Genomic DNA, 24,104 nt, shown 5'->3' on the forward strand with positions numbered 1-24,104 from the left:
ACCCTCGATCTAATACTAACATTCGGGTTAAACATAGAAAATATAGTCATACTTCCACAGTCTGAAGTTATCTCAGATCATTATCTCATCTAATTCAAAATATGTCTGAGTAATAATATATGCACCTCACCACGCTACTGTATTAAATGTACATTCATGTCAACTACTGCACAGAGCTTTATAAATGATCTCCCAGAGTTATCAACTTTGATTGGGTCACTGTCAGCCCCTGCAGAACTTGATTAGGCAACCGAATGCTTAGAGTCAGCATTCCACCATACCTTAGATAATGTAGCTCCTCTTAAAAGGAAAATGGTCAGAGACAAAAAATTAGCACCCTGGTATAATGATGACACTTGCACATTAAAACAGACCACTCGAAAATTGGAATGTAAATGTCAAACAAAATTGGTAGTGTTCAAATTAGCGTGGAAGGAGAGATTCCTGAAGTATAGAAAAGCTCTTAGTGCTGCTAGATCAACATATCTCTCCTCCCTAATAGAAGATAACAAAAATAATCCTAGATTCCTATTTAATACTGGACCAAAATTAACCAGGAATAAGTCCACTATAGACACATGCACACCTGTAGTATGTAGTAGCAATGATTTCATGAATTTTTTTAATAACAAAATTGAGAATAGCCAACAAAAAATTCAAACTACTAATTTAAGGTCAGACAATGTAGGTGACCCTGTAGTTAACAATATAACTGTATCAGATCATCAATTAGAATGTTTTACTCCCCTAAAAGAAACTGAATTACTTTCATTAATCTCGGCATCAAAAGCCTCAACTTGTGTACTAGATCCCTTACCTACACGTCTATTCAAACAGATAATACCTGAAGTAATTGAACCGCTTCTAAAAATAATAAATTCTTCTCTTAGGATTGGCGATGTACCCAAATCCTTTAAACTAGCAGTTATCAAACTCCTAATTAAAAAACCTGACCTTGATCCCTGTCAGCTGTCCAATTATTGGCCAATATCAAACCTCCCCTTTATCTCCAAGATCCTTGAAAAAGCTGTGGCACAGCAGTTATGCTTATATTTACATAGGAATAACATCCATGAAATGTATCAGTCAGGATTTAGACCTCATCATAGCACAGAGACAGCTCTGGTTAAAGTAGTAAATGACTTACTGTTGGAGTCTGATCAGGGCTGTGTCTCGCTGCTTGTGTTGCTTGACCTTAGTGCAGCATTTGATACCATTGATCATTCCATTCTTCTGGATAGACTAGAAAATGTGGGAGTTATGGGAATGGCCCTCTCCTGGCTCAGGTCTTATTTACCTGATCGCTATCAGTATGTTGATATAAATGGTGATATTTCTAGACGTACTGAGGTAAATTTTGGTGTTCCACAAGGTTCTGTCTTGGGCCCACTTCTTTTTTCTTTATATATGTTACCTCTGGGTGATATTATTTGTAAACATTGTATTAGTTTCCACTGTTATGCTGATGACACACAGTTGTATGTTGCAAAATCTGATGAGAGACGCCAGCTTAATAGAATTGAGGAATGTGTAAAGGACATTAGACACTGGGTGCTTATTAATTTCCTTCTGCTTAACTCTGACAAGACTGAAGTACTTGTACTAGGACCACATGTAGCTAGAAGTAAGTTTTCTGATTACACAGTGACTCTGGATGGCCTTTCTGTTTCTTCATGTGCAGCAGTAAAAGACCTCGGAGTGATTATTGACCCCAGTCTTTCATTCAAAACTCACATTGATAACATTACCCGGATAGCTTTCTTTCATCTCAGAAATATTGCTAAGATAAGAAATTTAATGTTACTACATGACGTGGAAAAACTAATTCATGCTTTCATTACCTCCAGGTTGGATTATTGTAATGCCTTGCTGTCTGGATGTTCCAATAAGTGCATAAACAAGCTCCAGTTAGTTCAAAATGCAGCAGCAAGAGTCCTTACTAGAACTAGAAAATATGACCACATCACGCCTGTCTTATCCACACTGCATTGGCTCCCAATCAAATTTTGTATTGATTATAAAATGCTACTATTGACCTTTAAAGCACTGAATGGTCTCGCACCACAGTACCTGAGTGAACTTCTGCTCCTCTATGACCCGCCACACCTACTTAGATCAAAAGGTGCAGGCTATCTGCTGGTACCTCGTATAGTGAAGGCTACATCAGGGGGCGGAGCCTTTTCTTACAAAGCCCCACAGTTATGGAACAGCCTTCCAAGTAGTGTTCAGGAATCAGACACAGTCTCAGTGTTTAAGTCTAGGCTGAAAACACATCTGTTTAGTCAAGCCTTTTGTTAATGGTGTTTATGGGGTAAAGGTGTAGATCTAGAGGGTCCTCAGACATAGTGTTTTGGTAAACTGGGATGTATGTATGCTGTCAGTCCCCCATTCGCTTGCTCACTCGAGTTTGTTGGCGGTGTAGTGGCTGCTGCTTTATGTCCCAGGGCTCCCTCGTGCCTGTGTTACCTTCTGGCTCTCCCCTTTTAGTTATGCTGTCATAGTTAGTTTCCAGAGTCCCTGCTTGTACTCAGTGCAATATGTATACTGTTCCTACTTATTCAGGTGATGTTGGGCATACCTAACAACCTGTGTTTTCTCTCTCTTCTCACCCCCAAATCTGTTCCTCTGAGTTACATGTCGGTCCTGGGATCGAGATGCTGACCTCTTCTGCTCCTTGGACCTGCCTGATCCATCCTGGTGCCCTGTGTCTGGTTGGAGTCTCATCGCATCACTCCTGTGGAGGGCGGCCCCATGTGGACAGTTGGGGGTTGCGCCTGGAGGATGCTGTGGACTCTTGCAGTGGTGCTTTTGTGGCTGGGGACTACAGTTGACTTGCTGACTTTAGGACTACAGTTGACTTGCTGACTTTGGGACTGCAGTTGTCATGAATGGTTTTGCGCTCAGGTTTCCGTCAGTGGGGGGTTTATAGCATCAATGAAGCTGACTTTATGTTAGGACTGTTAATGTTATAGTCATGTCTGTTGTTGCCCAAATGAGGATGGGTTCCCTTTTGAGTCTGGTTTCTCTTGAGGTTTCTTCCTCATGTCGTCTGAGGGAGTTTTTCCTTGCCACCGTTGCCACAGGCTTGCTCATTGGGGATAGATTAGGGATAAAATTAGCTCATATTTTAAGTCGTTCAAATTCTGTAAAGCTGCTTTGTGACGTTTATTCTTAAAAGTGCTATACAAATAAATTTGACTTGACTTGACTCTATCTACTTTTAGGACTTGTGTGAAAATCTGATGATGGTTTAGGTCATATTCATGCAGAAATATAGAAAATTCTAAAGTGTTCACAAACTTTCAAGCACCACTGTACATCCATAAGTGCCTGCAATCTGACACGACTTAGACTCAAGATGTAAGAACTTTATTCTTTATGCAAGTACTCCATAAAGACTTGATCCTTTTCATTGAGTTTCAAAAAAAAATTGCTAGATCAGAGCCTCATGCAATTTCTTTTTCACCATTTTCTTCCTACTTAGATTCTTTTGTTTGTTTTCAGCATTCAGCACAACTATCACTATTCAGCTCAATTCAATTTTATTTGTATGACACTTCTAACAATGGAAATTGTCACAAAGCAGCTTCACACAAATCTGGATACAATTATTTTGCCTAAAAGCCCCACCCTTAAAAATGTAACTATGGTCAGTTGCAGTCCCAAATAAAGACTATACATGAATGAATGTTGTAACACAGCTGAAGAGTGAAAGCTGTAAGGGCGACGTCTCAGTGTCTATTGCACATGCTCTGGCTCCAGTTTTAAACTAATGAGAAAGCTCGGTCAAGATGGCGACTTTGTTTTCAAACTTTTGGCTTCAAACTTGCATAATGGGAGTCAATAGCATCATATTAAACAAAGAACTACTGAGAATACAACTCATGTATAAAAAATGTCCTCGTTTTGTTAGGAACAACTACTCGGTAGCAGTCCTCCAGAATTATGAGTAGCATTATTTCCATTAGGCAAGGTCGTATAAAGTGTCTCTGCAATGCTGTCTACAACATCTGAAAGAGCCTTCACATTAAACAAAATTAAAAAAACAAAACAAAAAACAAGCAGTGATATCCACATAGGGAAATAAAGTTTTTTTTAATGAGGTAAACATAAAAATTGAACACTTGTACATTTTTACTTAGATGCAATAAAAGTGTGTCCCTAGACAGACTTTTATAGTCCATGCTTGTGTTTAATAAAGTAGCTCTGTCAAATTCTGTCAAAGAAAAGGCAAGGACTGAGGATTAATGTTTTATTCAAATTTTAAAAATATCAAAATTTTACATACAGTCAAAGTTTAAATCAGTAATGTCATGGACTAAGAATGGATCGTTCCATTCTTATGGATCGATCATTAATGACTAGTTTACAATAGAATATAATCATATACAATGGGTGGCACAGTGGTGTAGTGGTTATCACTGTCACCTCACAGCAAGAAGGTTCTGGGTTTGAACCTTATGGCTGACAGGGGCCTTTCTGTGTGGAGTTTGCCTGTTCTCTCCCCATGTCTGCGTGGGTTTCTTCTGGGTGTTTTTCCCCAACAGTCCAAAGACATGCAGATTAGGTTAAATACCCAGCCACTGGGGTTGCTCAAGCCAGTGCATACTGTACTTGGTGCTGGTCCCAAGCCTGGATAGATTGGGGAGGGTTGTGTTAGGAAGGGCATCCGGTGTAAAAACTATGCCAAATCAAATATGCAGAACAGATCCAATGTGGCAACCCCCAATGGGAACAGCTGGAAGAAGAATATAATGACATACAAGGGACTGTAAAGATCTTTTTTTAAACACTTTTTTAAATATTTTTGTGCACAAAAGTAAAAATTGCATCATATGACAAAAATGTTTGTAGACATTTGGAGGCAAGTCATCATTACCAGACAGCAACCTCAAGAATTAAAGATCTGTGAGACTACAGATGCAAGTTCCTCAAGGGTAAAATTCTGGTCCTGTTCAGTTTTCTGCTCAGGATCCACAAGCTAGATTGCTACAACCCTCACCACATTTCTCAGCTTTGTAAAGATCAGAGTAAGATGATTGCAAGTGTCAGTAGATACTGTTCTATCAGGAATTCAAAATCAGTGTTTGAGCTTTTAGTACTAGTAACTTATGCTAATATAGCTAAAAAACTAGAAGGGCATTTGAGAGAAGAGTGCATACCTCTGCCAAGCCACATATCAACATCAAAATCACTTGAACCTAGGCGTGGCAGCTGGGGCATGGCCCCATGGGGGCATGGCCCCCATGGCCCCATCATACATGTCAACCTATACAGAATGTCTGTATTTTATACGGATTTGATTCAATAAACGTAGTATACGGGCGTATAAAAAAAGTTATACTGATTCTTTAAAAAAACTTCAATATTTATTTAGAGCTATAATCAATTCCCATGATGATAAAAGAGCGCATAACATTTACAAATGTACTGCACACTACAGACAGCCAGTAAAGAGTCTTATGAAATCGCGCGTTATCTTGTGGTAGCGAGACTTCGTTCCACTTTTGATCATGCGCACACCGCATTGCGAGCAGGGGCGGTCCTGGGGGCGGTCCAACCGGGCAGCCACCCAGGGCGGCATCGTGGGGGGGGGCGGCACGAGCGCGGGCGCGAAAAAAAAATGGTCCCAAAAAAAAAAGATCCCCCCCAAAAAAACCCCGAAAAAAAAAACAAGACGGGTGGGGGGTGTGTGTGAACATTTTGGATGGGAAAGCCCAATACCAAAGTTGCGCAGGTGATGTCATCAGTGTGTGTGTGTGCCTAACTTGTCGTAGCCCCATAATATGCACAATCCCGCCAGCGGAACGTTGTACTAGTCATCAAAAAGACTTTACTACCATAGTACTACACTACTATGACATTACACAGAGTCTTAAGTAATACATTACGACTTGATCATTGCCATTCTGGTAACAGCAAATTTATAACGGGCCGTGTCCGCGACGTATAACACACGACGAGAAATGTTTAAACGACAATGTAAAGCTGTTAACATTCTGTTGGCTGATACAGAGCCCAACACGGGGGGGGGGGGGGGGGGGGCACGAGCACGGGTGCGAAAAAAAAAACGGTCCCCCAAAAAAAGTGGTCCCCCCAAAAAAAAAACCCCGAAAAAAAAAAACAAGACGGGGGGGGGCGCCAGCAGGGGGTTTCACCCGGGGAGTAAATCACTCTAGGATTGCCACTGATTGCGAGAATCCCGCCAACCGTGAACTCATAGACATATAAACATAGATGCCACCTTCTGCGTAGAATCATACGTCATCCTCGCTGCCATATTGGATGTAGCAAAGTGGAGATTCTTCAACCGTCTCTGGTATAGCGTCTAGACAGTAGCCGAGAATAAAGATGCCTCATTCATGTGCTGCGTTTAACTGTACCAAGAGGTTTACTGTCCAAACGAGATCACATGGGATTACCTTCCACAGGTGAGACTGGAAAAATACTTTTCATTGTATTTGGTCATTATAATGTAATTTTACAAACAGATTTTCCTGAGTTTGTGGTTAATATGAAGTCTCATGCATAATTGCCGCTCGGTGAAACCTGTCTCCAAACAACGAAGTATTTCCTTCGTAACTACGCTGATAACACTTTGTGTTTTTGTCAAACATTGGAGCTTTGTATTAATTCTGAAGGTTTATTGTTATTAATATTGAATAAAAAGTAACTGGGATATATCATTGTTAATTATCATTCAAATTTTAGGTAAATTATTTTAATTTGCATCTTATACGGATTTTATAAGGGAAATACGGATTTTGGAGGTTGGTTATACAGGTTTGATTGACCAAAGGTTGACATGTATGAAGCATCGGCTTGTGAATGGAGGGCAGGGCCAGAGAAGGTGAGTGGCAAAGTCAGTACACCTGTTGTCAATTAATATTGTGTGTGTGTGTGAGTTTTGCAGTGACGATGGAAGACAGAAAAGAAGGGAGAGAGCAAAGAGAGGGGATCTCTCCCCACCAGAGCATGTGTGTGTGTGCAAGCAAATGAGATTAGTAAACCTGAAAAACAAGCATGAAGTAGAAAATAAAGTCTGCCTTAACATAATTTCCCACCTGCCACACTTCAGTATTTCATCCATGTCAGGGACATGGAACAGTAGTGCCAAAAGCCAGGATACTGAAGCAAACCACCCATGGAGTCCTCCCCACTCAAGGACCTCATCCATGCCCTCACTGCTGCCCAACAGAGCCGGTACCAAGCACTGATTGCTCTCTGAAAGGAGCAACAACAATGCTTCGAAGCCTTGCTGCTGGCCCAGTAGGAAGATTGCCAGGCATTCCAGCACCTGCTTGTGTCCGCAGGGTCCTTGACCCCCACTGCTGCGGACCCACCCCATGTCACGATCACCAAGATGGGGCTGGATGACGATCTGGAAGCCTTCATCATGCTCTTTGAGCAAGTAGCTGAAGCATGGGGGTGCCTGATTGAGCAACGCACAGCACATCTACTACCGCTGCTGACTGGAGAGGCGCAGCTCGCTGCACAACAGCTCCCTGCCGACAATCGGCTCGTATATGCTGACTTGAAGTGAGCCATCCTAGAGCATGTCGGCCGCTCCCTAGAACAACACTACCAGCGCTGCCAGATGCTGACATTGGAAGGAGTCAGCTAGCCAGTCAGCGGTGGCTGAGGGCAGATGACCGTGATGCCGAGGGGATCATCAACATGGTGGCAATGGACCAGTTTGTCATGTGGCAGCTGGAAGGACCAGTGGATTGGGTCCATTGCCACTGCCCAGTGTCACTGGATCAAGCCATCAAGTTGGCGGAGGACCATTTGGCAGCGGTTCCAACGGCAGGTGGACATTCTGCCTCTTCTCTTTCTCCCTCTGTTTCTCCTTCCTCCTGTCTCACCTCTCCCCATCCCTGCCTCATTCCCCCACCATGGAGGCAGGGGCCAGCCCCCTCCACAGCCAGCTGGCTGCACCCATGGTGTCCCCCTCCCTTCTTCTCCCAGGTGAGTGATTCCCATATCGCCACTGCAGAGGTGAAGCCTGGGCCAGTATGCTGGCTCTGCAGGGAACCCAGGCATCTCCAGGGCCAGTGCTTTGTGATGGAGGTGGGAGCTGTGGTCCAGATCCCTGATGCACCTGAGACCACCCTCGATATTCAAGCAAATATTCAAAGGGATATGTATCATGCGTTGGTGGATTCCAGCTGTAATCCACCAAAGCCTGGTGCAAGGTGAGGCACTGGGGAGAGCACAGATGGTGAAAGTTTTGTGAACATCCCCATGTACACACAAATATCCACTAGTGTCCATCCACATTCTATTTTGGGGAGAAAAGCATAGTGAAAAGGCAGTGGTTAACCCGCGCCTCACCTACCCACTGATTCTGGGGACCGATTGGCTGGGGTTTAGAGGTTTAATGGAGCATGTAGTAGTGGGTGGATCCTGTGGTAACATGGCATGGGGGATCCCAGTGTGGTATTGACTGGGGAAGCTGCCTCAGAGCCACCTACGTCAGCACCACATTAGGGTGATACAAGGAGTGGGGAGCAGCCCACCCCTCCTCCCTCTATCAGGGATTCCCTTGAGGATTTCCCATTAGAACAGATGTGAGATGAGACTCTGCATCATGCTTTTGACTAAGTGAGAGTAATCAATGGTCAACCCCTCCAACCAAAGGAGACACCCTCCTTCCCATACTTTGCAATTATTAAAAAGATATGCTGTACTGAGTGACACAGGACACTCAAACTGGTGAACATATAACTCAGTTGTTAATCCCAAAGAGCCGTAGGGAACTCATGTTCCATGCGGCTCACTTTAGTTCGATAGCCGGACATTTAGGTCAGGATTAAAACACTAGCCTGAATAATGGCCCTGTTCTATTGGCCAGGGATTTGTGGGGATGTCCATCAGTGGTGTGCGGCATGCTGTGAATGCCAACTAGTAAATCCGGTGGCCACCCCAAAAGCACCTTTGCACCCTCTCCCTCTAATCGAGACCCATTCGAGAGAATTGGCATGGATCTCATTGGGCCATGAGTCAGCACGGGGATATTGCTTTATTTTAGTCCTGATGGACTATGTCATGCAATATCCCAAAGCAGTGCCTCGCCGCAATATTTCAGCATGCAGTGTTGCAGAGGCACTTTTCCATGTTATCTCCCGAGTCAGAATTCCCAAAGGAATCCTGACTGGCCAAGGCACTACGTTTATGTCATGCACACTTTACAAGCTGTATGGGTTATTGGGAATTAAATCCATCTGCACCAGCATCTATCACCCACAAACAGATGGCTTGGTAGAACGGTTCAAACACTTAAAAATTTAATCCGCAAGTTTGTAAGCGAAGATGCATGTAATTGGGATAAATGGCTCTAGCCCCTATTATTTGCAATATGAGAGGTCCTGCAAGCCTCCACGGGATATTCCCCATTCGAACTGTTATATAGGCATAAGCCTCATGGCATTTTGGACATGCTGCGGGAAAATTGGGAGGAGGGACCTTTGACTAATGAAAACAAAATTCAGTACGTTCTTGATCTGCATGCAAAGCTCCACACCTTCACTCACTTAACCCAGGAGAATTTATGGCAGGCATGAGGACGTCAAGCCTGGCTGTACAATGGGGTGTGTGCCTGAGAGAGTTCACCCTGGGAGATAAAGTATTCATATTGTTGCCCACTTCGAGCTCCAAATTGATGGCCAAGTGGCAAGGGCCCTTTGAGGTCACATGGTGAATCAGGGACATTGACTATGAGGTGAGGTGAGGTGAATGGATGGGGCAGGGCACCACAAATATACCACCTCAACCTGTTAAAACATTGCAACGAGGGGTTCACTGTGGCATTGGCATCAGTAGTTCTGGAGAAGGCAGAGCTAGGGCTGGAGGTAAAAACAAAAGTAACCACTCAAACTGCTCTGGTCCCCAAGACCGAAAGGTTGGTCCGGTTCTGTGTGGACTATAGAAAAAAATTCAATGCAGTGTCTAAATTCGACAAATATCCAATGCCTTGTGTTGATGAGTTGCTCAATCGATTAGGCACTGCTTGCTTTTATTCAACACTGGATTTGACAAAGGGATATTGGCAGATCCCCTTGACTCCTCCATCTCGAAAGAAAACTGCATTTTCCACAACGTTTGGCTTACACCAATTCGTTACACTTCCTTTTGGGTTATTTGGGGCTACCACTATGTTCCAGTGACTCATGGACAAGCTCCTCTGCCCCCATGCTGCCTATGCTGTGGCCTACCTAGACAACATTATTATATATAGCAATGATTGAGCACGGCATCTAGAATACCTTGGGGCCCTCCTGGAACCGCTGAGGTGTGCGGGTCACATGGCTAACCCCCAAAAAAGTGTGTGATTGGGCAGGTGGACATATGGTATCTGGGTTTCCACTTGGGTCATGGGCAGGTGCATCCCAACTTGACAAGACTGCAGCGATTGTGGCCTACCCGAGGTCCAAGACCAAAAAGGGTGTGAGACAGTTCCTGGGGCTGGCTGGCTACTATCATAGGTTCATACCTAATTATTTGGATGTCACCAGCCCACTAACTGATCTCAGTAAAAAGGGAGCACCAGATATGGTCCAGTGGATGGAGCAGTGCCAACAGGCTTTCACCAAGGTAAAAGCTGCACTATGTGTGTGGGGGTGGGGGGGCACTTTTACACTCTCCCAACTTCTCTCTCCCTTTTATTTTACAGACGGACGCACCAGACAGAGGGCTGGGGGCTGTTTTGGCCCAGAAGGTGAAGGGTGAGGAACGTCCAGTGCTGTATATCAGTCACAAGCTCTCAACGCATGAAAGTAAGTACAGCACCATCGAGAAGGAGTGCCTGGCCATCAAGTGGGTGGTCCTCACCCTCTGGTACTACCTGCTGGGGTGCCCTTTCACCCTCTGTTTGGACCACATGCCACTCCAGCAAGATGGCTGACACCTTCAGCAAAATGGCTGACACTGAGGTTACCTGTGTTCCTGAGCCTGCCTGTATAGCTCATTTAAGCTGTTTAAGCCAAAGCTAGGAGCTCAAAAGTACTTTAAGTTTATTTTTGAGAGATGAGTGCCACTAAAAATATAAAAGAAGAGATGAAGGAAATCAAGCAATCTCTGGCCAATATACAACAGGAGATTGGCAAAATTGCCACGCAGCAAACACAGATCCTCCAGTTGATTGCACAGGTGGACAACCTCCAGAAGGAGATCAACAGACTTAAAAAGAAGAACAAAGAGAAGGACCAGAAAATAGAGACACAGGACCAGAAAATAGAAACCCTGAAAAGGAGAATTGACAAAATGGAACAATACTCTCGCATTGATGATTTGATTATTACCGAGTTGAAGACCACACACCACTCCTTTGTAAGTGTCACAGCCTCGGCTGTGACTAACGAGGAGTCCTCGCAAACCGAGGTGGAGACACTGGAGACCAGGTCATTCAATTCCTCAGTAGCATAGACTTGCCCATTCAAAGAGAACACATCGCGGCTTGTCATACTCTCCCTCGAAAATCAACCACCCTGCCGCAGCCACCACCAGCGATCATAATAAGGTTTGTGAATCGTAAACACAAAGCCGAGTTACTGAAGCAGTGCAGCAAGCTGAAAGGGACAGGTGTTTACCTGAATGATCACCTCACGAAAAAACCCCCCGCTGACATAGCAAGAGAAGCCCGCAGACTCAAGAAAGAGAAAAAGATCAAGGCAACATGGACAAGGAATTGTAAAGTGTTCATACGACTCAATGGAGCACCTCCGGAAGAAGAGAAGGTGCTTGTTGTAAGAGAGATCAACGAATTGTAGTAGTATGAGGAACTATGAAGGACTGCCTGTCGGCCACTGCAGTAGACCTACTGTGGGGAACATCAAATGGATTATAACATTTTGTTGTAGGCCTACGGACTGTGTCTTTGGCAGTGACTGGACTTTATGGACCACCACCACTGAACGGTCAACAGTAGCTGGATGTGGAGTGAGCCCAGCCCTGCGCTACACACGGTTGACTGACAGATGGCTTGCTCAGAGGGATATGGGTCTGTTCAGTCAGCAGTGTGGTTTTTCCAAACAACACGTCAAGCCGAGACTGACCGATGACCTGCTCTCCAGGTATAGATCTTTTTTTTTCTTTATGTCCTCCAGTGACTTACTCCCCATAAACATTGGGGCGATTGCCCCACCGACTCTGATTTATTAGCGTTCAGTCCCTTTGAGCTCAATACGGACAATGACGGAATCTATGAAACTTTCTTTAATCCTGATGTGTCTTATATTGACACAAAATCTGCTAAACTGTCATGTAATTATTTCACTGAAAATCAGTTTAATAATTTGCTTCATGCGGATGCTTGTCGAGATGCTTTTTCTACTTTCCACCTGAATGTACACAGTTTGTCTAAAAACTATGATTGTTTGAAAACTTAATCAATTCTGACACACTCCTTTTCAGTTATAGCTTTTTCAGAAACATAGTTAACATACTTGCCAACTTTTCAAAATTCTCATGGGGGAGAAAAGTGCATGAACGACATTTTCAATTGGACGAGGGTATGATGCGCGGTTGAAATGATAAAAACAGTGGATCCCAATTAATTGCAAACCATTTGAAATTTATACCAATTAAAGAGTTTTTGAATTGTTGATATTGTTCTATCAATTACTATAGGTTATGGGATTCATGTATCAGGCATGAGATAGCTCAGAGTGAAAAATCTGAAATAATACTCGTCTTGAGTTTTAATATAATAACAATGAAAGGGAAGTCTTAAATCAGATTTTTAGCTGAAAAATCTCATGCCTGAATATTGTATACATACAGAGACCCACAGAAAATAACACAAGTGATGCTTTAGAAGAATGTTTATAATTTCTTAAAATAGTCACAGTGAATGAAAGTATTACTGGATGGCATCAAATGTGTTTTCCTTCTGTAAGCTCATGTAAAAATACAGAGAACTATAATATCATATATAAATTAAATTTAATAAGATTTGACCAGGCGGCACGGTGGTGTAGTGGTTAGCGCTGTCGCCTCACAGCAAGAAGGTCCTGGGTTCGAGCCCCGGGGCCGGCGAGGGCCTTTCTGTGTGGAGTTTGCATGTTCTCCCCGTGTCCGCGTGGGTTTCCTCCGGGTGCTCCGGTTTCCCCCACAGTCCAAAGACATGCAGGTTAGGTTAACTGGTGACTCTAAATTGACCGTAGGTGTGAATGTGAGTGTGAATGGTTGTCTGTGTCTATGTGTCAGCCCTGTGATGACCTGGCGACTTGTCCAGGGTGTACCCTGCCTTTCGCCCGTAGTCAGCTGGGATGGGCTCCGGCTTGCCTGCGACCCTGTAGAAGGATAAAGCGGCTAGAGATAATGAGATGAGATGAGAAGATTTGACCAAAATAGTAACAACTCAATTAAATAAATACTGCACTGTCTTAGTACTACTAAAATGCATCTCTCTCACTAAACACTTTCCAACAGAATTTTTAAAAAGCACTAGAAATACTATCCAAATCCTACCAGAAATCATAAACAAGGAACATAAATTACTTGGTGTTACTTGGTATTACTTGGTGATTTCAACATTAATTTGCTCAAAGATGATCTGACATCAACAAAAGACTTTTTGAATACTCTTTATTTTGTAAATTTTTATTCCTTAACAACAAAGCCGTCTCAAATTACTAGATCATCAGCTTCATTAATCAATAACATCCTATTCAATTCCCTAGACTTTGAAATCACTTCGGGTCTATTAGTGTGTGATGTCTCAGATCATCTCCCGGTTTTCCAGATTTTACATGCTACTGATTATACAAACTTTAAATGCACTAATTCTGATTATGGACAAATGAAATATCACAAATTCACTAGAAATAATTTAGAATATTTTAAAACAGCCATCAGTTACGTCTCCTGGGATGAGGTTTTCGGGTTACAAGATGTTGATGAAGCCTCTCACTCTTTTCTAGTACAGTTTAATTCTACTTTAGAATAATCTTTTCCCTTGATCAACTCAAAATACAATATTAATTCTTCTAAGGGGAAACCTTGGATTTCAGATGAACTGAAGAAACGCTCCCACAAAGAAAACAAGCTTTAAAGGAAAGCTCTCAGAAACTCCACCCAAGCAAACATCTCATCTCATTATCTCTAGCCGCTTTATCCTTCTACAGGGTCGCAGGCAAGCTGGAGCCTATCCCAGCTGACTACGGGCGAAAGGTGGGGTACACCCTGGACAAGTCGCCAGGTCATCACAGGGCTGACACATAGACACAGACAACCATTCACACTCACACCTACGGTCAATCCAGAGTCACCAGTTAACCTAACCTGCATGTCTTTGGACTGTGGGGGAAACCGGAGCACCCGGAGGAAACCCACGCGGACACGGGGAGAACATGCAAACTCCGCACAGAAAGGCCCTCACCAGCCACGGGGCTCGAATTCGGACCTTCTTGCTGTGAGGCAACAGCGCTAACCACTACACCACCGTGCCGCCCCTATAAGAAATATAAAAACATATTCATAGCCGATATACAGGTAAGAAAAACAAAAAAAAAGTACTATGTAGATAAATTCACACAAGCTTCAAATGATATCAAGTCAACCTGGAACCTCATAAACCACTTATTAAATCGCAAAAAATCACCTGTAGCTGCACCGACAGAGATGTGTGGGAAAGAGATGATTCTTTCAAATCCCAAAGAAATAGCTGATGGCTTCAACAATTTTTTGTCAATGTTGGTTCTGTTCTTGTATCGAATATTTTGGATTCCCATGTGGACCCATGTAATATGATTAAAGGGCGTTTTCCTCCTCTCTATACCTTCGACTCTCCAAGTGTACAGGAAGTCCATTATATCATCTTGGAATTAAAAAAAAATTCAGCACCAGGTCATGATGGCATAAAGAACATTTTAATCAAAGAAACTATTAATTATATAATTCAACCTTTAACCCACATTCTTTCCTTATCGTTACAATCTGGAGTTGTTCCCCTTGATCTCAAAATTGCAAAAGTTATTCCTATTTTCAAAACAGGTGATACCAAGGACTTTGGTAATTATCGACCTATATCCATCCTGCCCTGCATTTCTAAAATTTTGGAGAAATTAGTTTATTCAAAAATATCTAAGCATTTAGCTGAAAATAACATCCTATATGCACACCAATATGGATTTTGAAAAAAATACTCAACAGAGCATGCATTACTTCAGCTAACAAATGTTATTTCAACCGCCATGCATGAAAGAAAGTTTGCCCTTGGGGTCTTTTTAGACTTAAAGCTCATAGGCAACGGTTTTAATTTTATGCACATTTGAAACTTTATATGTTAAAAAACCCTCCATAATTTTCTTCTGGTCCCAAGAAGTATTGTTAATAAGTAATAATTAAAATGATTTAGTGAGGATCGCGGCGAATTTCTGTTCAGCTATTTTTGTGACCACTCGGCGTGTGATGTCATTTAAGTCAAACAAACCGCTTGACTTGAGTCCACTTTCGTTTACTTACATTGCCATTCGGCTTGAGTGCAGATGTGTGTTCAGGAATGTCCAAAGAAAAAACCCATGCCTTATTGTTATGCAGTGAACTGTAACAACGGGACCGGTTCAGGAAGAAGTTTTTACCTTTTTCCAAGAGAGAAGAGGCAGAGAGTGTGGATTGGCTTTTTCTGGAAGAGGAGAAGAGGTGGGAGTGAGTGGGTTGGCTTTTTCCAAAAAAGGAGAAGAGGCAGAGCGAGTGGGTTGGCTTTTTCCGAAAAAGGAGAAGAGGCAGAACAAGTGGGTTGGCTTTTTCCGAAAAAGGAGAAGAGGCGGAGCGAGTGGGTTGGCTTTTTCTGGAAGAGGAGACGAGGTGGAGAGAGTAGATTGTGCGCGTGAAGCCAGAGGGTTATTTTTTTCCGGAAGAGGAGACGAGGCGGAGAGAGTGGATTGTGCGCGTGAAACAAAATCAAGCAGTCAAAGAAGAAACAGATCAGCAATGCTCAAGCAAAAAGGAGAAGATTGGAGGTAAACATTTTTACTTTTGCTTGTAATTGACAAGTCAAAAATCCTGAGGGATCCTGTACAATCATTGTGGAAATGAGACAAAGGGATATTTCCTCGGTTAGAGTCGGCTATAAATAGTATAATGCCACGGATGGCAGGCTAATGTGGCCTACCGGCACACTATCAAGTAATCGTTCCCTATATCCACTAGGGAGGGTGGTTTAATTATTCTTCAAAAGGGCTTTTATTTAGTATTACGATGAAAGTAAGAATTTATCATAATTACCAGGATAAATCGTTTGGGCGCGAGTCTTGTTGAGGTCCGGGGTCACCGTGATCAGAGCCGGCCGAGTTGCTGTCCGATTCCGAGGCTGCATGGTCAAACCAGTGAGCCACATTCACCGATTGCTTCACAATGGCCATAGGGTCATACATATATGATTTCACCTCTCGATATTCAATTTGGAGACTTCCTACTTCAAAATCGCTCTCACTTTCAGACATTTTACACAACCTCTCATGACCAAAGTCCGTACACGTGTGCTCGGTTCGCAAGTAAACACAGAACTGCTTCCAGTTTGTTTGGCTTAAATGATGTCACAACGATGGTCCCCTGGCGGTGAAAGTGTTCATAAGTGAGATGTAAACAAACCTTCGGAAATTGGGCAAAACAGTATATTTTAACCGTTGTATTCAATTTTAGGGTGCAAATTAGACACTAGGAACATTGAATTTGCTTTTTGGGTCGTTCTTCTAGACAATAAAGTTGATATTCTATGTTTCACCTCCGACCATTGCCTTTAAGTAAAGCTTTCGATACTGTCAACCACAGTATTTTGATTTCCAAATTAAATAGATATGGAGTGGAGGATATTGCCCTAATGTGGTTTAAAAATTACTTAAACAGAGAACAATATGTATCTCTAAATGGATACTCTTCCACCAAATCCAGAATCATGCACGGAGTTCCTCAGGGTTCAATTCTTGGCCCTTTATTATTTTTGATTTATATAAATGATTTGGCCATATCTTGAAAACATCTTCCCATACTATTTGCTGATGACACTAATCTTATTGCAACACATAATGACTTCAATCATTTGATTAATAGTGTGAATGATGAATTATCTAATATTTCTAAATGGTTCCAACTCAATAAATTAACACTTAATGTAAAGAAATGTAACTTCGTGATCTTTTGCAACACAAATAAGTCTTACCCAAAAGAGCTAGCTAAATTATATATTAACGGTTCTGAAATATTGCAAGTAAAATGTACAAAATTTTGGGAATTATAGTTGATGAAAGACTTAAGTGATCAAATCATATCGACCTTGTTTGCAAAAGGTCTACGAAGATACTGGGCATATTAAGAAAGGTCTGTCCGTTAATACGTCCCACAGCCCACCTAACTCTGTACTACAGTTTCTTGTTTCCTTATTTGAATTACTGCAATATTGTTTGGGCAGCCTCTTACCCTACTCATCTTAACAAATTATGTATTATTCAGAAGAAGTTCCTAAGGGGGCGGTATGGTGGTGTAGTGGTTAGCGCTGTCGCCTCACAGCAAGAAAGTCCGGGTTCGAGCCCCGTGGCCGGCGAGGGCCTTCCTGTGCGGAGTTTGCATGTTCTCCCCGTGTCCGCGTGGGTTTCCTCCGGGTGCTCCGGTTTCCCCCACAGTCCAAAGACATGCAGGTTAGGTTAACTGGTGACTCTAAATTGAGCGTAGGTGTGAATGTGAGTGTGAATGGTTGTCTGTGTCTATGTGTCAGCCCTGTGATGACCTGGCGACTTGTCCAGGGTGTACCCCGCCTTTCGCCCGTAGTCAGCTGGGATAGGCTCCAGCCTGCCTGCGACCCTGTAGAACAGGATAAAGCGGCTACAGATAATGAGATGAGATAAATGATTTGGCCATATCTTGAAAACATCTTCCCATACTATTTGCTGATGACACTAATCTTATTGCAACACATAATGACTTCAATCATTTGATTAATAGTGTGAATGATGAATTATCTAATATTTCTAAATGGTTCCAACTCAATAAATTAACACTTAATGTAAAGAAATGTAACTTCGTGATCTTTTGCAACACAAATAAGTCTTACCCAAAAGAGCTAGCTAAATTATATATTAACGGTTCTGAAATATTGCAAGTAAAATGTACAAAATTCTGGGAATTATAGTTGATGAAAGACTTAAGTGATCAAATCATATCGACCTTGTTTGCAAAAGGTCTACGAATATGCTGGGCATATTAAGAAAGGTCTGTCCGTTAATACATCCCACAGCCCACCTAACTCTGTACTACAGTTTCTTGTTTCCTTATTTGAATTACTGCAATATTGTTTGGGCAGCCTCTTACCCTACTCATCTTAACAAATTATGTATTATTCAGAAGAAGTTCCTAAGGGGGCAGTATGGTGGTGTAGTGGTTAGCGCTGTCGCCTCACAGCAAGAAGGTCTGGGTTCGAGCCCCGTGGCCGGTGAGGGCCTTTCTGTGCAGAGTTTGCCTGTTGTCTGCGTGGGTTTCCTCCAGGTGCTCCGGTTTCCCCCAAAGACATGCAGGTTAGGTTAACTGGTGACTCTAAATTGACCGTAGATGTGAGTGTGAATGGTTGTATGTGTCGGCCCTGTGATGACCTGGCAACTTGTCCAGGGTGTACCCTGCCTTTCACCCATAGTCAGCTGGGATAGGCTCCAGCTTGCCTGCAACCCTGTAGAATAGGATAAAGTGGCTAGAGATAATGAGATGTGAAGTTCCTAAGGTTCATTTCATATTCAAACAGATATGCTCCATCTGCACCACTTTTTGAAAAATATTCTTTATTACCAATTCAAAAACTGAATATGTACCAAATATGTTTATTCATTCACAAGTTTATTTACAAAAACCAAGATCTCCCTGACACTTTCCAAAATTTCTTTATCTCCCCATCAGAGGACATCCTAAAACGCTTAACGTGAAAAAGCTTAACGTAGCTTAATGTTCCAAAACAACGATCAATCATCACCAAACTTCTCATGAACATCTCTTGTCATACACACTACGACCACACTAAATATCAAAACAGAAATCCAAATATTATGGACCTAGTCTGCGTTAAGCTTTTTCATTTACATAGGCGTCTATGGGGAGGAAAACGCTTAACGTAGGTTAATGTCAGATAACGGCGACCAATCAATATCAAACTTCTCCTGCACATCTCTACTCATACCGTCTCCCATCTCTATGAAAATCAAAGCTGAAATCCCATTTTTGTGGACGCAGTCAACATGAAACTTTTTTCTCTACATAGGCGCCCACTATAGAGAAAAAGCTTAACATACTTTAATGTCAGAAAACATCCATCAATCATCACCAAATTTCGCTCAGAAACCCCTTTTTACCTACACTGACAGCTGCCAAAAAATCAAAGCCGAAGTCCTAATAGAATCCAAGATGTCAGCATTAAGCTATTTATCCATTATAGGCCAAGATAGGAAAAGGCTTAACATAGCATTATGAAGCTAGCCTAGGCTACTAACCACTAAGCTAATCACTTTTACTGGTTAAAGGGTTAAAGTATAGAGACCAACGGTAAAGGCCGCTGCTTAGCGATTGGTCAGTTCTTTGGCCAACCACAGACATTAGAAACATGTTGATGGTCCAATGACATTAAATGTTGTCATTTGAAATTGGCGAGAACTTAAGACAGCCTGGCAGCACAGACTTACCTCATTCGTCCCTTTCACAAACTGCAGGAGCTTGTCTTCATCGTGCGTGAAGTGACCGTGTACTTCTATCAAACATTTTTTTTATTCATCAACAGTCTTTTTAAAGGCTATTTTGAGTAGTAGGCAGTGTATACATACATTGTCTACTGCATCCTTTTACATCATTACATTACATTTGCATATTGGACAATAAAAACACATTACATATCTTTATATTCAATTCATATTTCTTTTATTATTTCACATCACATCATAAAATGCAAAACACTGTGAGTCTTCAATTACAGTAGATTTTTTATTTTGATTCATCATTTACCTTGTCACAGTGGTAAGGTGTAAAATGTCTTTCATGCAGAAAGACACAGAGTTTACCCTGGCAGAGGCAGAGACCATTCTGAGCGATGCTGAAAAGTTTAAAGACAGCATTTTACACGAACCACCGTTGGAGCCAAAGGGGGGTGATGTGTACCTTTACAAAAGTTTAAAAGAAGGACGCTCTAGCATGGATTTTCGGTTTGACCAAATGATTTGGAAGCAAAAGGGGTCAAATTTTCACAATATAAAAAAATACGGGGGGAAAGTACTGAAGCGCTACTATCACATCAGAACACTTAAGCACAACAACGGGTCAGCAATGTTTAAAAAGCATGTGTACACTTTGATGGATCCCAATAATTTGGCAGCAAATTTGTATTTAGTGCACTACCTGGGGGATGAAACAGTGTATGTGCCAATGAAGCATGGGAATGCAAAAACAGAGAGGGTTTTCATTCCATCTAAAAAGCAGGTATTCACCAATATCTTTCAGAGAGATCATGGGCAATTCCCATCGAAAACCTATCAATCAACCTTAGCTGAAGCTTCCAATGAAAATGTGCAACACATGCCTGTAAATTGTCCACGAAACCTTAAACAGGTGCAAAACACTGTGTATGCCAACTGAAATAGTCAGCGCATCTGTCGTGATGAACTTTTTGGTCTCCACAAATTGGAATACCAACTTCCAGGCTTTGTGTGGCACATTTCCAGTTTTCCAGACCTGCTGGTTTTTGGTGGTATGCCCGAGATGCTAGATTTGGCACGGGCCAACTTGGAGGAGGCAGTTTCTCACAGCTACCCACAACTGATAAGTTATGACACTACTTTTCAGATGGGTGACTTTTACGTTTCAGTTGTGGCAATGAGAAACACTGCCTTAACCAATGACCCAGTGTTTCCCATTGGATTTATGCTGCATGAACGGAAATTCATGCAGCATCATGAAATGTTTCTACAGGACATCCTAGGAAAACTTGGGATGGGCTCAAAGAAGCTAAGCAAAGTGCCTCTGGTAGTAGACAGGGAAAAGGGCATTGTTGGAGCTTTGAAAAAGACATTCCCCAATGTCAGTTTGGTCTACTGCAGGAATCATGTGTTGCGGGACATCACATCGAATATTGGGTTAAAAAGCATGGGGGAACAAGGGACGATGTAAAGGTACTCAAAGACCAAATAGACATGCTGATGGATTCGGCCAGCAAAGAAAAATTTGAGGCTCAAATTGCCAAATTTAGGCTTGGGTGGTCAGAGGGTTTTTTAAATTACTTTGATCAGCATTTAAATTTGGACTTGAGTGAGAATGTGGCTTCATTCTACACCCGACAGTTTGCAGCTTTCAAAAACAAGAGTCCCACTAATAACATAAGCGAGGCAATGAACAAAATGATCAAAACGCAAAATGACTGGAGGGAACTTCCTGTTGACTGTATGGTCCTGTCTTTGTACTACATGCAGTCTTACTTTCTTTTTGAATTTCAAAGAGCCAGATTGGGGTTGGGCAATTACACAGTGAAGCATGGGGTGCCTCTTGCTCCCAAAGATGTGAAGATGCCCTCGTTTATACCTTTGGAGAGCATAATAGAAAGGGTTAGGTCTGAAACCAAACAGGAACCATCCAGAATGGACATACCGTCAGCCAGCCGATTAACACAGAACTCTCTGGCAAAGATGGTGGTAGAGATGGGCCTTGTGAGCCTGGATTCACCTGTGGGAGTATTTGTTGTCAAAAGTCCATCAAATGAATTGGTTCACGTGGTTCACAACACCTCAAATGGCACAAAATGTTCCTGTCCTAGCTCAGGGAAGTGTTTTCATGTACTGGCAGTGGAAATGGCTACTGGGCTTCATTTAGACAGCAAACGGACATACAGCCTTTCAATGATGCGCAAAAGGGGTAGAGGGAAAGAGACAAAATCTGGAAGAAAAAAACCCAGGACAAAAGATTTTGATTATACAGTTAATCCGGCCCCAGACTCTATCATTTCAAATCTGCAGTCCAAAATTCCCTCTAGCGTTAAAACAGAGGACAAAACACATGCTTCCTTACAGCAGGACAATATAGCAGGTCCAGAAGCAACAGCAGCATTACAGGAGATAGCCACTTTTGGACCTTGGATGCATACAGACCTCAATGAGCCAAATTGGTCAACAGTAGCTCCCAGAAGCCGGTGTCTAGCTCCAAAGACCTGGCTTGAGGGAGAAACTATTGAGCAGGCCATTGCAAGCTACATTAGTGACTGTAAGGTGTCAGACTCTGTTCTTTGCATGCCCACCTTTGTGTACCAAATGGCCGCAGTTTCCAGCTTTGGCCCAGTTTTACAGCTGTGTGCAGCACAAAAGGCTTTGAATTTTGACACCATCTTCATTCCCTTCAACACCGATGTGAATGGGCCTGGTTCACACTGGCTCCTTGCTGCAGCAGAGTTCAGAGAAAAAGATGTCCATGTCTTCAACTCAATCCACAGCTTCAGAACAACAGAAAATGCCAGTACAACACTACTAAAGGTTGTGGCATGTATGTATACAGCAGCTGGAGAAGACTTTCAGGCGACTGACTGGACAGTTACTGATGTCATAAATGCCCCACAACAAAGCAATGGGTATGACTGCGGTGTTTTTGCCATTGTATATGCCTGTGCAGCAATTAGCAACTCACGCTTAGGGCCAGTTGACAGCCATAAGGCAAGACTGTGGGTTCACTCGCTTGTTGAAAAGTATAAGGAAGTGCAACATGGAAGGTCAGGCCTGTCACAAAAAAAAGTTGTTGTGCTACAGAAGAAAAATGCAAACATATGACGCAGAAACAAGTGCCATGTGTGTTAGAGTGAGAGGGTATAACTCCATCAACTCAACTGACAGTGAGACCGTATGCTATTCCTCCACATGTAAGGGTGACGCTGCATACAACGATGAATACACTTTGTGTGTACTTTGTAGATGGTGGTTTCACCTTAACTGTGCAAAGCCAGCAGATTGTTTAGCAATTGCCTCCACTGACTACTACAAGTTTCTGATGTGTTCAAGCTGAACAAGCTGGTGTGTAAACTGTTCACAACATGTACATACTTTTTCTTGTGGTTATCCTCACAAAGATCTGACAAAGCTGTAAAGACAGAAAGAGAAAAAAAAATGTTGTTTTTTTAATGTAAATAGTTACTGAATGAAATAATCCACTTGTTTGCGGTTACAGTTAGGCTACACACATAATGACAGGACAAAAGAAATCTACAGTAGTCAGGTGTCAATCTGTACAGTAGTCTGTAACACCATCTGGTCCCAGTACAAACACCCCCCCCAGCTGTGTCTGATTGTTACTGCTGAGTAGTTAAAAAAAAAAAAAAGCAACCTGTTCACGTGGGCACCCAAAGGTCCACCGGTAATGAATTTGAGCGGGTATGAATAAACTGGTGATATTAGCGTTTACATTTTAGTTTAGTTCATCCCTTTATCAAAAACAAGAGTCCGTCGCTACAATAAAATATATATTATGATTCCGTAAAAAATGTCTAGATTAGAATTTTAAGTTTAACTATCAGAAACAACCAATTAATTTAGCTGTAGGCCTACGACTAATTGGCTTTGTGATTAATCTAAACCAACATTATGGGTGATTGCGACTTAAACCTTTGTTTATAAAAATGTAAAGAAAAATGTTTACCTCAGTGCCAGTCCTTTATCCAAACACTTGACGACTTCTGACTTCTGAACTTCTCCTCTGACGATGTGAACAGCGATCTGACCATCTGAGGTAAATTGTCTGAATGAGGCGCGTTAAAAGACCCCGCATCACCCCACTGGCGTGACAGCCAATGGGAAACTGTTACTAAGCCACAGAAACTTGCAAAAAAATCCAATTGGTTGTCTACATCAAAAAACGTTCATGAAGTTCTTTAAGCGCATATCCAACCTGTTGATTGCTTTCACAATTTCTGTTGATTGCTTTCACAATATTTTCCTTTGTGTCGCAGTAAAAGTTATACCGTGACAATGCATTAAACACCTACAATAAATAAATGAAGTAGACGTAGGTTAGGGTGTAATTTCGTAGGATTACAGAAGATGTTTTCTGACATTAAAGTAGGCTACGTTAAGCTTTTTCCTTTTCGTAGGCGCAAATGGAAAGGAAAA

This window comes from Neoarius graeffei, chromosome 16 (assembly GCF_027579695.1).
Source record: "Neoarius graeffei isolate fNeoGra1 chromosome 16, fNeoGra1.pri, whole genome shotgun sequence".
Classification (NCBI taxonomy): domain Eukaryota; kingdom Metazoa; phylum Chordata; class Actinopteri; order Siluriformes; family Ariidae; genus Neoarius; species Neoarius graeffei.